Source organism: Euleptes europaea, chromosome 3 (assembly GCF_029931775.1).
Source record: "Euleptes europaea isolate rEulEur1 chromosome 3, rEulEur1.hap1, whole genome shotgun sequence".
NCBI classification, from domain to species: domain Eukaryota; kingdom Metazoa; phylum Chordata; class Lepidosauria; order Squamata; family Sphaerodactylidae; genus Euleptes; species Euleptes europaea.
The window spans coordinates 100760710-100780455 of record NC_079314.1 but is presented as its reverse complement, the minus strand read 5'-3'; the positions used below and the strand labels follow the sequence as shown (position 1 = coordinate 100780455).

General features: G+C 45.5%; 1 protein-coding gene across 1 annotated transcript in view; it reads right to left on the bottom strand.

Annotated features, from left to right (window-relative positions):
- The window catches only part of TMEM178B (transmembrane protein 178B), a 314118-nt gene that overhangs the window by 75657 nt on the left and 218715 nt on the right, over positions 1–19746 (bottom strand). The gene's annotated exons all lie outside the window — the stretch shown is intronic.

The following is a 19746-nucleotide window of genomic DNA, read 5'->3' as shown; positions in this document are numbered from 1 at the left end:
AGTCCCATGTTTCAGGCTGGTGCTAAAGGTATATGACAAGGCTGAAACTATACAGGGTAAACAGGGTCAACCAAAGGCTCCCAAATGTTTACGATCATTCACAATTTTCTCTTTCCATTTGAACCTGGGTATGTTTAGCCTGAAGAGGAGAAGACTGAGAGGGGATATGATAACCATGTTCAAGTATTTGAGGGGCTGTCATATAGAGGAGGGTGCCGAGTTGTTTTCTTTTGCCCAAGAAGGCCGGACCAGAACCAACGGGTTAAAATTAAATCAAAAGAGTTTCCGTCTAGACATTAGGAAGAATTGTCTAACAGTTAGAGCGGTTCCTTAGTGGAACAGGCTTCCTCAGGAGGTGGTAAGCTCTCCTTCCATGGAGGTTTTTAAGAAGAGGTTAGATGGCCATCTGTCAGCAATGGTGATTCTGTGACCTTAGGCATCTCTTGGCCTTCTTCTGGTCACTAGGGGTGTGTGTGGGGAGGTAGTTGTGAATTTCCTGCATTGTGCAGGGGGTTGGACTAGATGACCCTGGTGGTCCCTTCCAACTCTATGATTCTATGATTCTATTTAACAGACTCTACCTCTATTCCTACACAGTGGCTATCATCCAAACAGTCTTGTATACAAGTGGACTGCTTGCATCCCACTACCTGTGAGGATTTCCTGTGCTGAGCAGATGGTTCGTGCTGTGAGATCTGTTGTGGAGGAGGGAGGAAAGCAGGTGCTTAAAATCTGTCTTCTCCTGTATGACTGGGCAGGCCAAGCCAAGAGAGGCTGAATTTGCCTTGCTACAGCCTGGGGAGAGGGTAAAGGAAAAACCCTAGGCCCCAAACTAGGCAGGGGAAGTCTTCTGCCCCAAATGGAGAGAGTTTCTGCGCCTCGAGTCTCAAAATGAATGAAACTATCTGGTAAAATAGAGGGAGGGATTCTGAGGCCTTCTCCAACCTTCTTCCTGAAGTTTAATATTTTTTTCTGATCGTGTTGCCAGGTCCCTCTTCGCCACCAACAGGAGGTTTTTGGGGTGGAGCCTGAGAAGGGAGGGGTTTGGGGAGGGGAGATGCCATAGAGTCCAATTGCCAAAGCGGCCATTTTCTCCAGGTGAACTGATCTCTATCAACTGGAAATCAGTTGTAATAGCAGATCTCCAGCTACTACCTGGAGGTTGGCAACCCTTTTTCTGACCAATGGAAGATTAGGATTCAAATTCAGTATAGATGGGATTTTTCCCCCTCTGCTGATCCTGGTGGTAGGCTGATGACACTGATCAGTAAAGGCTAATGGTGCAATCCTAAACAGAGTTAAAAAAAAGGGTAAAGGTCCTCTGTGCAAGGACTGGGTCATTCCTGACCCATGGGATGATGTCACATCCCGACGTTTTCTAGGCAGACTTTGTTTACGGGGTGGTCTGCCAGTGTCTTCTCCAGTCATCTTCCCTTTACCCCCAGAAAGCTGGGTATTCATTTGACCAACCTCGGAAGGATGGAAGGCCGAGTCAACCTTGAGCCGGCTACCTGAAACCAACTTCCGTCAGGATCGAACTCAGGTCATGAGCAGAGCTTGGACTGCAGTACTGCAGCTTACCACTCTGCGCCATGGGGCTCTTAAACAGAGTTACACTCTTCTAACTATGTTCGCACTAATGGATTTAGAAAGGCATAACTCTGCTTAAGATGGCACTGTAAATGGCATAACTGGAGGAGATGTAAAGCTAGATCTAAAGTAGGGATTGATGGAAGGCCCTTCAAACTGGTGATTGGATCCGGTGTCACTGAAAGCACCGCCCACCTATTCAGCCATTCACATACAATGCAGGAATGCTGTGTGATCCAAAAAATCCTCCCCACCATCTAACCAAAACCCACTACTGGATGCAGATGGACATGCTTTTGCCTGAACAATACTTCTTCCAGGATGGCAATCCATATGCAGGAAGCCTTTCTGTCTACTGGTCTGAATTGACTATGTACACCATTTGCTTAGCTGTACCAAAATTACACCAAATTTTCAATTGCATTTTACTGTTCACTAAGCTATACTAAAATTACACTGAATATTCACTCTTGCCTTCCTGTTCAGCTGGCCCAGGAAGTGCTTGAGATCTGATTCTCAAACCTGGGGTAGTGTGGATTGCATTTTGAAATCCTGAAATGCTTGATCCTTTCTATGCCAGTTGGAAAGCACTGAAGGCATCTGATGATGACATTATCAGAGATTTAAATTTGGCCCATTATCTTAATTGCCTGTTGATCGATGGTAGTTTCTAGCATACTGAGAGCAATGCCTGTTGGCTTTTTAATGGAGAAGCAAGTGCAGTTGACTGACATAATGCTATGTTTCCTTCTACATTACTGAACCTCCACTTATCTCAAGGCAGAATATTTCTCTGTGGGGGAGATCATTTGGAATGATGCCCATTGGTAAATATGTGCCTGTTAGACACGGAGCATGTTACGTGAAAGCACAAAAGGTTTCCTGCCTGCAAATAATTCAATGAGGTTAGCATTCCTTAGAGAAGGATACACCCAATTAATGGGAGAGTTCCCCTAAAGATTGGAATCATTGTCCAATATGGATGCCAGCCTCCAAGAGGGACCTGAGGATGCCTTGGAATTACAGCTCATCTACAGTGATCAGTCCACTAGGAGAAAATAGATGCTTTGGAGGGTGGACTCTATGGAACTGTATCTCCTTGAGTTCCCTGTCCTCACCAGGTTTCATACCAAATATCCAGGAGTTTCCATCCCAACCTAAATCTGGAAACTGTACCCCCCCCCCATCTCCCACCAGTGGCCAGGGGAGACCTGGCAACACTATTGCTCAAGTAGAAGAAGAAGAGTTGGCTTTTATATGCTGACTTTCTCTACCACTGAAGGCAGAATCAAACCGGCTTACAATCACTTTCCCTTCCCCTCCCCACAACAGACACCCTGAGAGGTAGGTGAGGCTGAGAGAGTGTGGCTGGCCCAAGGTCACCCAGCTGGCTTCGTGTGTAGGAGTGGGGAAACAAATCCAGTTCACCAGATGAGCATCCACCACTCATGTGGAGGAGTGGGGAATCAAACCCGGTTCTCCAGAACAGAGTCCACCACTCCAAACCACCGCTCTTAACCACTACACAACACTGGCTCTCTGAGATCAATTTATAAGCTATCTGGAAGCTTTCATCTGGGATCTATATCTATATCTAGATATCTATAACTATAGCTATATGTATATAGATAGATAGATAGATAGATAGATAGATAGATAGATAGATAGATAGATAGATAGATAATAATTCAACACTGCCCTGAGCACACATGGTCTATAGCTATATCTACATCAGTAGATAGATAGATAGATAGATAGATAGATAGATAGATAGATAGATAGATAGATAGATAGATAGATAGATAGATAGATAGATAGATAGATAGATATTTCAACACTTCCCTGAGCACACATGGTCTATTCCTTGGCCTCATGGGACTCCATCCCTTGACCTCTGTATCCCTGGATGAGTGGGAGTTGGGCTGAGCTCTATCTGGCGCAAGCCACTGTGAAGGTCGGGGTCTTAACTGACATTTGAATAGAGGTAGCATGATGTGTTGTCTATCCCAACCCCCACCTGAAAGACTGAACCCCAGTGACTTCTAAATGCAGCTGTTTTGGATGAGGCAATAAGGTTTTTCAGTAAAGAGGCTTGAAACTGCATACAAGTATAATGCACAGCATTTGCTGGGCTCATACATTTATAACATTTAGTTGTCAGTTCCTGGGTGCAGAGCACAGTTATCAGCCAAGCTTTTATTCCTTCGGTGAATTGTTGGGCCTTTCTTCAACTTCAGAATCTCACAGTATAATTGTGAACTCGTTCTGGAAATTCCACTTCTTGAGCTAGCTTTCTGTGGAATCTAGGCTCTGAGACAACACCATCTACTGTTTAAAGTACTCACTGAAATTAGTTTGGTTTCTCCCCAAAGCCAGACTCTGAGACCTATAAAGTCTCCTGAGACAGGAACCTCCAGTCTCACATTGTAGGGGCCCAAACCCTGTCTCAAACCTTTTACTGTTTTAGCCTGCTTATACTCAAAGCCAGGCTCTAAGATGATCTCACTTTCTGAAGGCTAAGATCCTAAATGACCAGAGTGGACAGTGCAACAGATTTCCCCCTCTCCCTCCCATCTGGCTCATTCAGACTTCCATAGCTCTGAAGATCTGACCAGGGTTGTGTTTCCCCTTTGCTTACTGAGGCATGATGACAACCCCTCCCCCAGAACTTTCTTATCTCCATCTGAATTCCTGGCAATTTATAAATAATAACCTGATGTGTATGGCACTAAGGACAAAGCATGGCAACTTCAGAGTGAGGGTGACCAAAAAAGAAAAGAAAAGATGGCTTACTCTAGCAAAGCCAGAGTTGATTTTCACCCTGAAATATCCCCCAGGAAAAGAAATGTAGATGCTTGTTCATATTGTAATATTTATGGGCACATTTTGCTTCAGCTGACGTACTGTCTGTTAAATGAGCGATTTGTCTTAATGGTCAAATTCCTTCTGGGAAGGAAGGAAAGTTAATTCTTAATGCGAAATTCTTGTTCCATTGAGCTCTTTCCCCCTTCTGTTAGCACCCCATTCCTTAAATACGTGGCACTCTGAAAGGTCACAGCTCAGTGGCAGGACACTTAGGGTGAAACCAATGTAGGTCTGCAATTTCCCCATTCATAGGGCTGATTAGCTTCTCGCTGCTTATCATATCTTATCAGTATTTTTAAGGTATAGTCAGGTAAAGGTAAAGGTCCCCTGTGCAAGCACCGGGTCATTCCTGACCCATGGGGTGACATCACATCCCGACCTTTACTAGGCAGACTTTGTTTACGGGGTGGTTTGCCATTGCCTTCCCCAGTCATCTTCCCTTTACCCCCAAGCAAGCTGGGTACTCATTTTACTGACCTCGGAAGGATGGAAGGCTGAGTCAACCTTGAGCCGGCTACCTGAAACCAACATCTGTTGGGATCAAACTCAGTTCATGAGCAGAGCTTGGACTGCAGTACTGCAGCTTACCACTCTGCGGCTGGTATCTGGGTGATATTCAGGATTCTTGGGAATACCAGATATAAATTCCTGAAAAATTCCACATGTATTCAGGAATATCAAAAAACATTTGGGCGGCATTTTAAGGCTCCCCCTCAGTTTTACAAGTTTTCCAGCCAACAGGAGGGATGGAGGGTGGCAGCTCTCCCAGTCAATGGGATCAGATGTTAGGGTATTCTGCACTTTTGTGCAGAAAATAAATACATAATGTGCCAAAAATGTTGTTCTTGCCACTCTCATAAAGGGAAAAAAACCCAACCAATATTATTGGAGGGTGGGAAGGCGGTGTGATCCAGCCCAATCTCATCAGATCTCCCCTCCCCCAAAACTTAAACCAAATCCCGAAACAGTATCCAGGGACCTGAATGCCCCAAATACCAGTATTTATGCCCTTCCCAAAATTCAAATCCAAAAAATATTGACTTTGTGTTAAGGTGCACATTCCTAGCTTTAGTCATGGGTTTTTCTTGCATTCCCTGGGTTGGACACATGTCTGAAGTTTACTTTAAGTTTGAATTCTGGTACTTGTGTTCCTCTCAAGTAAGGAATCATTTTTGCCACACCTAAAACCAGAGTTTCCCCCTTCAGAGACTTCAGTCATAAAGGATTAAGCAGAAAGAGACATAAGATGTTGAACAAGACAGGCATGTTTGTGTTCCAGTTCTACTGAATTTGTTGGCTGAGGTTTGCATGCGGTTCATGATTTAAGCAATACAATTTAAGTAATGTTCTCATTTGGGATTGATTACACCAGGTGATATGGGGAGTGGGAAAGTTTCCTTATTTCTTTCTTGTGTTTTACTTTACCTTTCCACCCCAAGGGACCTGAAGGCAGTTTACAACAAATGAAAAAGAAAAAAAAACCAATAACAAGCTTTCTCCTCTATTGCATGGTTTGGCTCACTTCCTCAAGTGATCTAGCGGCAATGTACTCTGCAGCCGTGTATGGGTTTATTTGCGGCAAGGGAGTAGAACTGATGAGTGGAAGATCCTGCCTTGGGTCACAGGAGCTGGCTAGGGTTGCCTGGTCCCTCTTCGCCACCAGCAGGAGGTTTTTGAGGCAGAGCCTGAGGAGGGCAGGGTTTGGGGAGGGGAAGGACTTCAATGCCATAGAGTCCAATTGCCAAAGCAGCCATTTTCTCCAGGTGAACTGATCTCTATCGGCTGGAGATCAGTTGTAATAGCAGGAGATCTCCAGCTAGAACTTGGAGGTTGTCAACCCTAGAGCTGGCCCTCAAGACATCTTGCTTCCAGCCCTATAGCTCTACAATCTGACAATACTAAAAGAGGATGGAATAAATAATTCCAGCTTCACAAAAGCAGTGGTGGTATCAGATTTGCTCCAGTGAGTATTTGTGAAGCTCCAGTATTGGAGCAACTCTTGCACCATATCCTATTTTGCCATCTTTTCTTGAGTCTCAGCTCTATGTTTCTTGCATCCAGTTTACTATGCTAGTTTCACACACTGTGGTAGATAAAATAATTTATCCACTTTCTGATGATAGCCCACATACCGAGGTATGCCCCGCATGCTAAGAAATTCCACAGGAGATTTTTTTTGCTTGACATTTAATGTGCTGCAGTTTATGTGATATTGTGGTCCCAGAAATGTTAACATCGCTTTCAGTTTTATTGGGCTTTTATTGTTGTTTTATTTATCACTGCTTAGGCCGTAATGGCCCGTAGCCCATAAAATAAATTTTGACCTTACCAAATTTGTTGTTACCATTCACAAAGAGATCCGGGCATTGTTGAAGAGGGTGTTAATTACCCCACTGCATGAATGCAAGAGAATTGTGCATCTAGAGGATTTCCCCCCCATAAATGATGAGAATTAATCACCTAAAATGACTTATGAACACTCCTTCAGCGGAATTAGAGAGGACTGGTTTATATCTAGAGAAAGTGATTTGTGGAAAGGGCAAGAATTTCCTATAAAAGACTCCTCCAGATCCTTCCCTTCCTCTTCGTTCTCCCTCTAAATCTGACAGAAGACTCAGCAAGCAAGATGGAGAGAAAGAGAGACTGTTTCGTTGACGTTTTTCAAAAGACAGTGGCAAAATATAACCCTTTGCCTGGGCAACCCACAGTTTTTAAAAAAAAAACCATTTTTTTGCTCACGAGATGCACTTGGCTACTGCTGTGTTTTCTTGCAGCCTCAAGGGGGGCGGGCTGGGGGGGGGAGAGGAAGAAGGCAACTGATGCTCATCTAGTAGTCATGGCAACAGTTACTAGGACTGCTAGCAACCCCAAAGGAACACAAGTTCAACCAGGCCTCACCATCTCCCCTGTTATGAATGCCAGCCTCTTGCATTTTCCTTGCTTACCCCAGCCCTGGCAAGAGGCCTACTCCGTGAGATAAATAAGGTGTCTGGGTAATAGAGAAATGTTTTAGCTGTGATTTTCTTCCCGTATTCTGTCTTATGAATAAGTGCAATAAACAGATGTCCTTTTTTTATAAATAAGCTTAATGATATGAGTGTTTTCCTCTGGCTTTCCTCCTACTTAGGTCTCCCTCATTATTCAGCGCCTTTATCTGGAGTTTGTTGAAGGGAGTGAAGGTGGGGAGAAGCCCCCGGTTAGCAACCACGCTTCAGATAAAGTAGAATCAAGTAGGAATAAATAGGTGGCTGAAGGAAGGAGAGAAGAGGGGGAAAGAAGGAGATGAAGGAAAGAGGCAGGAAGGGGGAAGAAAGGGATGAGATGGCGCTTGGGTTACCAGGCCAGAGCCTAGAACACCTTGGAGTATTTGTGGGGAGGGGAGAGGCACGCTGGCTTCACACCAGCATCTGATCATAACACCTGGGGGGCACTTTGCATTCTCATAAACTCTACAGTTAAACCATGCAGGATTTGGCAAATCCTTGTGCATCCCCCCGTGCCATAATATCACTTCCAGTTTTTGCCAGAAGTAGGGTTGCCAACCTCCGGGTACTAGCTGGAGATCTGCTATTACAACTGATCTCCAGCCGATAGAGATCAGTTCACCTGGAGAAAATGGCCGCTTTGGCCATTGGCCCCTATGGCATTGAAGTCCCCTCCCCAAACCCCGCCCTCCTCAGGCTCCACCCCAAAACCTCCCGCCGGTGGTGAAGAGGGACCTGGCAACCCTAGCCAGAAGTGACATCAAACTAGGGTTGCCAGCTCCAGGTTGGGAAATACCTGGAGATTTGGAGGGAGGAGCCTGAGAAGGGTGGGGTTTGGGGAAGGGAGGGACTCCAGTGCCATAGAGTCCAATTGCCAAAGTGGCCATTTTCAGTAGGGATTGAAGCCCAACCGAAAGGCAATTGTAAACACACCTTGTTAACAGGTGCATGAGCCTGTAGAAAGCAGTGAGAGGGATTCACACTAAAATGGCAGCTTTCACTGATTCCCATTTCCCATTGCAGCCCCCCCCCCATGTCATTCTTCTGGGGCTCCTTCTCTCTCTCCCCCCCCCCCCAAGCAGCATTTCATGGAGATCACTGAGAGGCAGTAGGAGGGAAGAGGCAGGAAAGATCCATTCTGCCAATAGAAGGTCCTGCATCTTTGCCTGGTAAGCTCTTTGGGGGCACAGAGATCTTGTGATTTACAAAAAATGGGTATGGTCAATTTGATGTATGGGGTTTGCTTTATGATCTGGTCATTTAAGAATAAGGGGAAAAATCTGGATTTTTCTCCTATAAATGCGCCTGCCTGAAAACTACTGACAGCACATAGAAGGGACTGCATTTGCCCAACTGATATTTTGGGGACATTGAGCCCCCCTCCCGCTTGAGAAGAGCCCTCTTGACCTCACACTTTTACACCTTAGATTGGCACAGATTCCTCTCTCCCTCTTTCCTCACTGAGCTCGGGGAGTGATACTCATGCTATTAATCAACATCAGGTCCCCCGAGGAACTCCTGTAGTAGAATGTCACTGATGATGAGCAGATGGGAATTTTGGCAGATTCAATCTGATATGAAAATGAATACAGCCAGAGTGCTAAGCAGGGGGGAGAAGAGGAGGACGAGGAGGAACTGAATACGTGAAGTTCTGAATGTGATGCAAGAGAAAGAATCTGTTTTCTCCTTCAGCCCAGCTGGGAGATCTGCCTAAATTATCCAGGCAAATAATTGCACTGACTCCATTTTCAGCCTTACGTATTAAGAACATTGAGCCAAATGACACCCACTCACCTTCCTCTGAGAGGGGAGGGAGGCAGAGCTTCGTAACACTTAACAGCACTGGAGGCCAAATTCTCCTGAATGGAGCCAGCGTGGTTAAGAGCAGTGGACTCTAATCTGGAGAACCGGGATTGATTACCCGCTCACCTACATGAGGAGCGGACTCTAATCTGGTGAACCTGGTTGGTTTCTTCATTCCTGTAATGAAGCCTGCTTGGCCTTAGGTTAGTCACAGTTCCCTCAGAACTTTCTCAGCCCCACCCACCTCACAAGGTTGTGAGGAGGATCATAGAATCATGGAGTTGGAAACAACTTGGCACCCTCCTCTGTATGACAGCCCTTCAAGGAGAAGGGAAGGTGATTGTAAGCCGGTTTGAGACTCCTTAAAGATCCTCCTCCTCCTCCTCCTCTTCCTCTTCCTCTTCTTCTTCTTCTTCTCATACATTTAAACTGATTTAATAGTCATTTCCTTTTCTGAAGGAACCCTTAGGCTTCTGTAACAAGAGACGAGGGTGTAAACACAGTTCTTTTACATTGAACTAATCTCCATGTAGGAAATGATTGCATGTGATCCAGTCCTAACTTGGGCCTTCTGAACCCTTTGCACACTGCCTGTGAAATCAATGTGAAAGAGGAGGAGGAATACCAACCCTAACGTTCATGCAAAGCAGCTCATGCTAAAACATTATTTTAAATCAACAAAAATACAAACACTTAAACTGCAACCATTGGGGTGGGGGGGATCGCCAATACCTCTAACAGCTTCCCAAAGCAGTATAAGAACATTCTCAGAACCAGCAGGGTGGGAACATGGACACTCCAAATGTAGCTGACCCGACACCCAGACCTCCAGAAAACCTCTTCTGGGAGGTGAAATATCATCAGACGCACTTCACATAGTAGTAAAATTCGCCCCACCACCTCCCCAAGAGCTGAGCACCTGCTGAAGTATCATTAGCGACTACAGTGGGAAACACTTTGCTGCTCCCCCACGTCTGCTCTTCAAATGACTGAAGATCCCCATTTGCTGAATACACAGCCTAGAACGCCTGGTTTGTTTTGTTTCGTTTCGCATTCTGCACTGCCTTCCCTCTCCATCTCTCCAGAGACTTTGGCACAAAATACTAAAATCAGCTTCATATTCATAAGGAGTAAAGTTTTCAAATGTGAAAATGCACAGAAACCTGAAGTTACATTCAGTGGGGGAAAAAGTTTTAACTTTCAAGAAGAACATCTTGGCACAAGACGTTGGGTCATACATCATCTTGGGCCATACAGCTAGCTATTAAGAGGATTTTCAGTTATAGTTACTTAGGAATGCTTCTTAAGGACTTCCATATTTTAATGTGAAATGAGGCTCAAAATTAAAGATGAGCTGGTTACTCCTAGTTATGCATGGACATCTCCAGCAGTTTTTCAACATCTTAGGAAAGAAATTCACTTGTTCATAAACACTGTTTTCACTTGCCCTAACTTTCAATAGCCCTCTCCCTCAGTGAGGTTATCACACAGCCCAGCTGTAACCTGAGGACTGTGTAATTACTTGGCCCCTCAACCTCAGTGTTTAGCTGTGGTCACTTACAAATGTCTTTCTGTTTAAAATGCAAAGAAGGTAAAACGACATATTAGGCTGACTGATGAGTGTGCAAGCTTTTGAGCTATACAGAACCTTCAGTCAGGCTGAAGGAAGCAAACACATTTCAGACATCTATTGAGCAGGCAAGGTCAGAAGGAAATGCACAAGTGTGTGTGTTCCCCTTATTGAGCTATCTTCAGAATTAGAAAATAATGTGTCCTTGGGAATGGAAGAGTTGCAAAGCAGAGGGTACATGCAATATACTCTGGTAGGCAACTGGAGACTTTTGGGATGACTTAGAAATCCTTCATCTTGATTTCGATTGTGTTCAAAAAGGAGATGATTTTCAATCAACAAGCCCCCATTTAAGAAAGTAGTTGGCTTTAAAAATAAGGAGAGGAAGATCAGAAATGTGGCTATCAGGCCAACAAAAGTGCATGCCTTTTCCAACATTGCTGTCTAATTATCAAGAAACCTGGAATGGTGCTGTGAGGAATAGGGTTGCCATCCTCCGGGTTGTGGCTGGAGATCTCCTGCTGTTACAACTGATCTCTAGAGATCAGTTTCCCAGGATAAAATGGCTGCTTTGGCAATTGGACTCTATGGCATCGAAGCCCCTCCCCTCTACAAACCCCGCCCTTCTCAGGCTCTACCCCCAAAATCTCCAGGTATTTCCCAACCTGGAGTTGGCAACCGTAGTGAGGACTCAGTCAGACCTACTATCCATGAATTGCTGCATTCTGTCACCATGCAGCTGGCCAGATAGTCCCCCAAACATCACAAGCAGGGCATGACAGAGATAGCTATCCCTCCTTGTTAATTTAGCACCAACATCTGATAATCAGGGAAGAAATCCAGAAGAAAGGCGCAAAAGCAGATTAAAAACAGACACTCAGGAGTAATGCCATATATTATCAAATGCCATTATTAACAGAGGCCTTCAAACTGAAAGCAAGCAAAAGCTTCCTGAAGATGTTTCCTGTATGCCTGTAAGAAGCCAGGCCTAGTGAAACATAGGGTTGCCAACCTCCAGGTAACTAGCTGGAGATCTCCTGCTATTACAAGTGATCTCCAGCTGATATAGATGATTTCACCTAGAGAAAATGGCCACTTTGGCAATTGGACTCTATGGCATTGAAGTCCGTCCCCTCCCCAAACCCTGCCCTCCTCAGGCTCCGACCCAAAAACCTCCCACTGGTGGTGAAGAGAGATCTGGCAACCCTAGTGAAAAATACCAAATCTGTGACCTACATATAAACTTAGTCAGAAGATGAAGAGTTAAAAGAACAGGCAGTTTAAAGAAGTGAGACCATGATACTGTTAAATACAAAACTTTTTTTTTAAAAGCACCTCCAACCCAACAACAACTCTGGGGCAAAAGGTAATCAAGGCAAAGAGTAAACATGGATTTGAAATGCAAATTGCCCTGAGACAAATTAGATAGAAGGAAATTACTGCAGGGTTATTTTGGATGAGGAGAGAAAGAGATTGGGGGGGGGGGATCGAGGAGAAAATAGAAAACTCAGAGGGCCAATTCCTACAAGCAATGTCAGGCAGTGTTTCTCAAAACTTTGGAACCCAGTGGTCCCATCCTGCCTTCTGAGGACACCCCCTCCCCTTTGGAACACGCAGACACAAAACCCATGCCAACCTTCTGCTTGGTGGGTAAACATGTTGGGTTTCTCCCCAAGGGCAGGTTGGCACCTGTAGATTGAGGGCAAATAGTTACTACACACACACAGAACTGCCTTATACAGAATCAGGCCACTGGTCTATCAAGGTTAATATTTGTCTACTCAGACCAGAAGCGGCTCTCCAGGGTCTCAGATCAATTAAAGGTTATTTTAGCAGGAATGCTACTCCCTTCACACCACACACCCATCTTCACTCTCTGCATTTGTCCACATAGCCCATCTGACTTCTGACAGCATGGGCGTGAAGGATAGGAGTGAACAGTAGCTCCTGCCCCATACAGCAAGTTTGTATGCAGACTCTTACCAAAAGAGACAGGATTAGGGCTGCCAGGTCCCCCTCTCCTCCGGCGGGAGACTTTTGGGGCACAGCTGAGGGGATCTCGCGCACCTGGGAGTTTGAGTGGTATAAGACCCCTCGCGAGGCGGCACTTGCGGTTGTAAACTGGAAGTGACGTGCCGCAATGTGTATGCGCATGCACCTTTGCCCGCCGACCCTCAGCTGGTCGGCGGGCAGAGGGATGAATTGCCGGGGGTTTGCCCGCCACCACAGGGCACCTGGCAACCCTAGACAGGATCCACAGTAGGATTGCCAGCTCTGGGTTGGGAAATACCTGGAAATTTTGGGGGTGGAGCCTGAAGAGGGCAGGGTTTGGAGAGGGGAGGGACTTCAATGCCATAGAGTCCAATGGCCAAAGCAGCCATTTTCGCCAGGGGAACTGATTTCTATTGCTTGGAGATCAGTTGTAATAGGGGGAGATCTCCAGCCACCACCTGGAGGTTGGCAACCCTAATCCACAGCTGTAGGTCACTTCCAGCGCAAACACTCCAAACTCCTTTCTGCAGGTATTTTATAAACCACCCCAAAGGTTCCAACTCATCACTGAGAGCCTATGAGTGAGAGGGATGACTAGACTAATACGATACGCAGCTTGATGTACCGGAAAGGAGGAAAAGGGAAAATATCTTGTAAGCAAAACTGTGTGGAGCATTTCCACAAGCGCCCTTTCGTGTGAAGTGCATTGCTCGAGAACCATGTTAATGCAGGTTCAAAAATAGAAGAGAGCCCATTTTTAATCAAATTTCCAGTCTAGCCACTGTAGGTTGCGTAACTGAACTTCAACTGCAGGCACAGGGATTAGAAACGCAAACACTGACTTAAGCGTCACTTGTGGGAAATGGCCTCGGGGCTGCACTGTTATCACTACCCTCTGACTGCACACCAAGGCCATTCAACACTGCCTGAAGACACTGGGGATAGAAGCTAATTTCTGTGCTCCAAAAATCACAGGAGTGCCAGTGGCAGTACTGAAGGAACTGCAGCATGGCCTATGAAACAAAATGGCTTGGATACCATACTGGTGTCAGTACTACTTGCAAGCAGTGTGCATTACTATCCCACATTCGTTTGGACTGCTGGTATTTCTCTGCCACTGGCCAGAAGCCCTTTCTAGAAAGTTCCAGAGCTCTCTAGAATTGTGCTTACAAAGTTGATCTCCTGCAATTCCTCTGACTATTGACAGTGTCCCCATGGACTATTGGCGGTGTACCCAGACCCCTGGCAGGGGGTGGGGGATGCCTCACTTTGGTGCCATTCAGCCAGCTTGAGGAGACGCTTGCCAGCAGCAAGCTGAGGCCTAGGTCTCTGTTGCCGGCAACACAGTGATGTCACTTCCAGCATGCACAGGAAGTGATGTCATCACATTGCAGGTGCCTGCATGGATACTCTGGTATTTGAGCATAATTCTATGGTAAAAAGGGCTTCTTCCGTAGAGGTTTTGCCAAAATACCAGAGTGCCCCCATGGTGCCGGCAACATGATGACTAGGGTTGCAAGCTTCGAGTTGGGAAATACCTGGAGATTTTGGGGTTGGAGACTGAGGAGGGGAGGGACTTCAATGGGGTATAATGCCATAGAGTTCACCATCCAATGTGGCCATTTTCTCCAGGTAAACTGATCTCTGTTGCCTGGAGATAAGTTGTAACAGAGGGAGATTTCCAGCCACCAGCTGGAGATTGGCAACCCTAATGATGATGTCACTTCTGGTGCATTCCTGCCGGCCATTTTTTTTATTTTTCTGCTATTGCTGCTCCAAGCAGGGATGGGAAACAAGAGGCAGAGAATCCCTCACCCTCACGGTGGACTGGCAATCCTAGTGATATGGGTGAGAACAGCTATCCTTCCCCTCATCCAGTTACACATTCTTTAAACCATCCTGAAATGTAAAGGGGCTGAATTTCTAAGGCAATGAAAAACTACATGTATCTCACGCTCCTACAGGAGGGAAGCAACGGGAGTCAAAGCAAGTGCATCAGGCCTGACAGAAACATCACACCAGCTGCCCTGGGATTTTGCACTTGTTTGATCTCTCCTTTAAACTGGGATGCTACTTTTGCAAAGCGACTATGCACCGTATACAGGTAGCAGCCCAGTGCAAAGGAGATGCTGTGTGAGTAGGACAGTGTTTTTGCCTCAGCTAGCCTCACACATAAATCGGTCCTCAGCTCAACCTTTCAAGAAGAATGGGGACCTTGGAGGCATCAGGAGGCAGAACAACAAAGCTCAAGCCAAGAAAGGAACAGCAGGGGGAGGGGGAAAGAGAGATAATGGAGGGCAAGGACAAAAACATACATCTGTTTCTTTCAGAGACACTCAACATCCTCCACTGTTACAAAGCTCTTCACATTAACATCCTTCTGTCAAGCTATTTCATTATTTGGTACGAGCCAGGGGAAATTGGGGGGAGTCATAGACATTTTCACTCCCTTCGAAATGGCAGATTGCACAGAGAATGTAAATAATATGTATCATTTAGAGAAGTGCTTCAACATGCTTAATATAGATTCTCTTGTGCTGTTTACAACAGCCTTCTAAAGAAGGCCAGTTTTTAAGTCCTGCTCTCCCCATGTGTAAAGGGCTGAAGTTGGGTAAGAGTGGCTTGCCTAATGTCCCCCTACAAAGGCTTATATCAGAGGAGAGGTCTGAATCAGGGACCTCACAAATCACAGCTTGTTCTCTTAGTGACTTACACTATGCCAGCCCTCTGCCTGAACATACCGAAAATTTATCACAGCACTATGTGAAGTTACAACCTTATCTTTCTCTGCCCTGATCAACCCCTTTCCCTTAAGACAACAAGGCAAACCTCTCTTTTCCTGGCTCAGCTGTCAAATGAGTACTGCTGGAGTATTACATGGCCCAATTCCAATGAAATATCACAGACCAGAGCAGGAAAATGTCCATCATCCCTTTGAGGAATAAATAAAAGAAAGACGCAGAATGATGAGCTATTTAGCTTAACTAGAGATGAAGTTCGAGAGTTGCCTGGCAACTGGTGGCAGCTTTGGGGGCAGGGATAGGGGGACCCTGGTGTTGCATGCAACATAACATCACTTCTTGGAAAAACCAGAAGTGGGACCTGGCAACCCTATTCCTGATACTTCCAGAAATTGCTGGCAGTTCTATTGACCGTCAAATAACCAGATGCCGGAGTTAAGAGAGAATGTGGCTTCCAAGCAGCCGTGTGCCACAACTCCCCATTTTAGAAAAAGTAAGCCAAGGGCGTTATTCCTACTTAACATTTGTATGCATCTGAAGGAGCCAGTGGTGTGTGCACCTGTGCCTTTTCTTTTTTTAAGTCACAGCACAAGCAACCCTTATCAACCAGCACCTTTTTAACATTCATAGCTGTGCCCAAACATACAGGACTGCTTGAAATTTGGCAGTGGAGCACTTCACCTCAGTTCACCTTAACTATTAAGCAGCTGCCGACTGCTTGGTAATAATTGGAGCCTTGCTGAATTTTGACCCAAACCTTCTGGGCCTTCCTTGGCAGGGTCATTATAGTCAACTACCAGGCGTTCTTTTTGGTTTAGCAAGAATTCAGCCCGGCTTCCTTCTAAGGCATGTCTCACAGCTGTTGATGGCAGAATTAAAGACGTTACTGATGAATACGCTCCTGAAGAGTAGGAAGTGTGCGTGACACAAGAACAGATTTCTCTGTAGCAAAGTGGAACCTAACAGAGTGTTCCTAGCAGGGCACGATTTAGGAATTGCTCTAGGTGTGGGGTCCAACCAACCACATGCTTCAAACCTCAGGAAGACCAATATTTCTGGATCTTCTTTCCCCCTGCCCAGCTCCGTTCTGGCAATGTGCTTATGCACCTTCTCTGTGGTTAGGGTTGTCCACAGGCCTGGAGAAAAACATTTCTGCCCCTTTAACAGAGACTTGGTGGTGTGGGATTAACCAGGTGATGTGATTTACCCCCAAGCTGCCCATTTCCACACATCGAGCCTCCATTAAACGGTGAATACCTTTTCCTCCAGGCCTGTTGGTAACCTTACGTGTCACTGATGCCCTCCTGGTGTGTCTCATTCAGAAAGAATGGATGAATAGTCATGGATGCTTAGGTTTGCTCTTCTCTTCAATAAATATGATATTGAAAAAGAGCCAGCTAACAGACATTTCAAAATCCTATTCTCTCACTTCGGAGAATCATCTAAGCTTCCTGGTTCTAGACGTGTCATTGATTGCAAATTAATCATCCTCCTACTTGCAGTCCCTCTGTTGCTGACTTTACATTTCATGGTTGCTTGGAAAGGAAGGAAATCCACAATTTGAAAGGGGAATCAATGGATCCCAGAGTCCTGGCACCCTGACCTGGATGACCCAGGCTATCTCAATCTTGTCAGAAGCTAAGTAGGGCCACCCCTGGTTAGTACTTGGATGTGAGACCATCGGGGAAGTCTAGGGGAAGTCTATGCAGAGGCAGGCAGTGGCAAATTACTCCTGTTTGTCTCTTTCCTTGGAAACCCTACGGGGTTGCCATAAATCAGCCGCAACTTGATGGCAATTTCCACCACCAGAGTTCTGGCATGGGGAGGGGTAGCAGCTCAGTGGCAGAGCATCTGCTTGCCTTGAACAAGGCCCCAGGTTCAATCCCTGGCATCTCCAGTTTAAAAGGATCAGGTAGTAGGTGATGTGAAAGACCTCTGCCTGAGACCCTGGAGAGCTGCGGCCAGTCTTAAGTCGACACAGTACTGACCTTGATGGACCAAAGGTGTGACTCCATATAAGACAGCTTCTCGGTGCCATGTGTTGCCTCCATCTCCTTTGCATTGTAAATAAGGTGTAATTTAGCTGTTATTTCTTTCTGCAAAAACTCTAAGGACTATACTCCAAAACTGGGAAATTAAAGTATGTAAGCAATGAAGAGTCATCAGGCTTTCTTTGTGCATTGTAGCTGGATTCATTAATAGTAAAGGTAAAGGTCCGCTGTGCAAGCACCAGGTCATTCCTGACCCATGGGGTGACGTCACATCCTGACGTTTCCTAAGCAGACTTTGTTTACGGGGTGGTTTGCCAGTGCCTTCCCCAGTCATCTTCCCTTTACCCCCAGCAAGCTGGGTGCTAATTTTACGGACCTCGGAAGGATGGAAGGCTGAGTCACCCTTGAGCCGGCTACCTGAAAACCGACTTCTGTCGGGATCAAACTCAGGTCGTGAGCAGAGCTTGGACTGCAGTACTGCAGCTTACCACTCTGCGCCATGGGGCTCCTTCATTAATAGTAGTAATGTGCAAACACCTTCTCACTTATTTCAGGGCAGCCACAGTGGTTTGGCAAATAGAGTGTTGGACCGGGGAGGCCTGAGCTAAAAATCCCAGTACAACCTTGGAACCCACTGAACGATCTTTAGACAATTCACAGTGGGTAGTCTGTTTGCAGTAGTCAAAAAGGGCAAGAGTTCAGTAGCACCTGAAAGACTAACAAAAATATTTTCTGTTAGGGTATGAGCTTTCGTGAGCCACAGCTCACTTCTTCAGAAAGCTCATACCCTACCAGAAAATATTTTTGTTAGTCTTTAAGGTGTTACTGGACTCTTGCCCTTTTTGATCTTTAGACAGTTACTGGTCTTTTATGCAGAGACATTTCCCCGCGGTCACCCCCACAAACTGCTTTGGGGCTTCCTTTGATTGTGCATGCCTTTCCCTCCCACCAGAGGTCGCCTCGCTCTCCCTGCGTATTTTGCCTGCTTTCTCCAGATTCTGGCTAAAACAGCATCTGGAAAACATGGGCAAAACATGCTGGGAGAGCGAGGAAGCCCCGAAGCAGCCAGCGGGGGTGACCATGGGGAAACGTCCCTGCATAAAAGGCCACTGACTCCCAGCCTAAACCAGTTCATAGGGTTGGTGTAAAGATAAAATGGGGGGGGGGGGCGGTAAGACTGAGAACCATGGAAGGGAGATGGAATTAAAACGGAACTTTAATTTCTGCAAATTCTTCTGCCTCTCACAAATTATATCATTCCAAGCTCATTTACTTCTGTGGATTTAGAAGACTGTTTAGGATTGTACTGTAGGAGTCCTATATAAATTGAGGTACAAAGATCTCACACATTTACCTTGATGTTACAGCTGAAGTATCTCTTTTTTCTTTCAGTGGTTAGTAGAATTTCATCCTGGGAAAAGTCTAACATTATCTGAGTGTAATGCTCCTCCCCCTCAGAAAAAAAAATAACACAAAAAAATTGTCTGTGAGTGCCATTTTTCCCTTTTCAATGAAAGTACTTTCCATTCTTCGAGACGGAGCTGGAAGGAATTTTTCTCCTTTCAGAGAAATTGCATCTAGCAAATAAACTATTTTTGCATGGCACGGAATAATCACCAAACTACAACACGAAGCAATTTTCCATTCAATATACCTTATTTACTTGACAAGTTAAATGTTCCAGCGCATGCTTTAAAAGTGCTTTTTATGAAAAGAGAAGAGTGAAGAATATTCAATAGGCTACACATTTTCTCAGTGAGAGAGGTGACCTGGCTGCAGCATGTAAAAGCTCAAGTCAGAAGACAACCACCACGCTAAAGCTAAGATGCTGTTTTATCTGGTCAGTACCTGGGTAGAAGATCTCCAGGAGGGAGCTCATTTCCATGACTGGAAGAACATGGGGATGTAAATAAATCAACTATCATATTGAATAAGAGTTGCTATACCTAAAATATTTTATGAGTACAACCTAACACATGCACATGACAAGTGCATGCTTGCAATTGTTTTGTAAGGGAGCTGGTGTTGGTTCCGACTCTGTGCCATATGGACATAAGGAAGACAACATATAACATATAATCGCTGCTGTGTAACGCGTGACCCCATCTGACACCCTGCTGTTTTGCACATTTACTCTTGTAGGTACTAATCTAGGGCTGTGCAAAAAAAAAAAAAAGAGAGAATTTTGGATTTGGGTTTATTGGACCCGA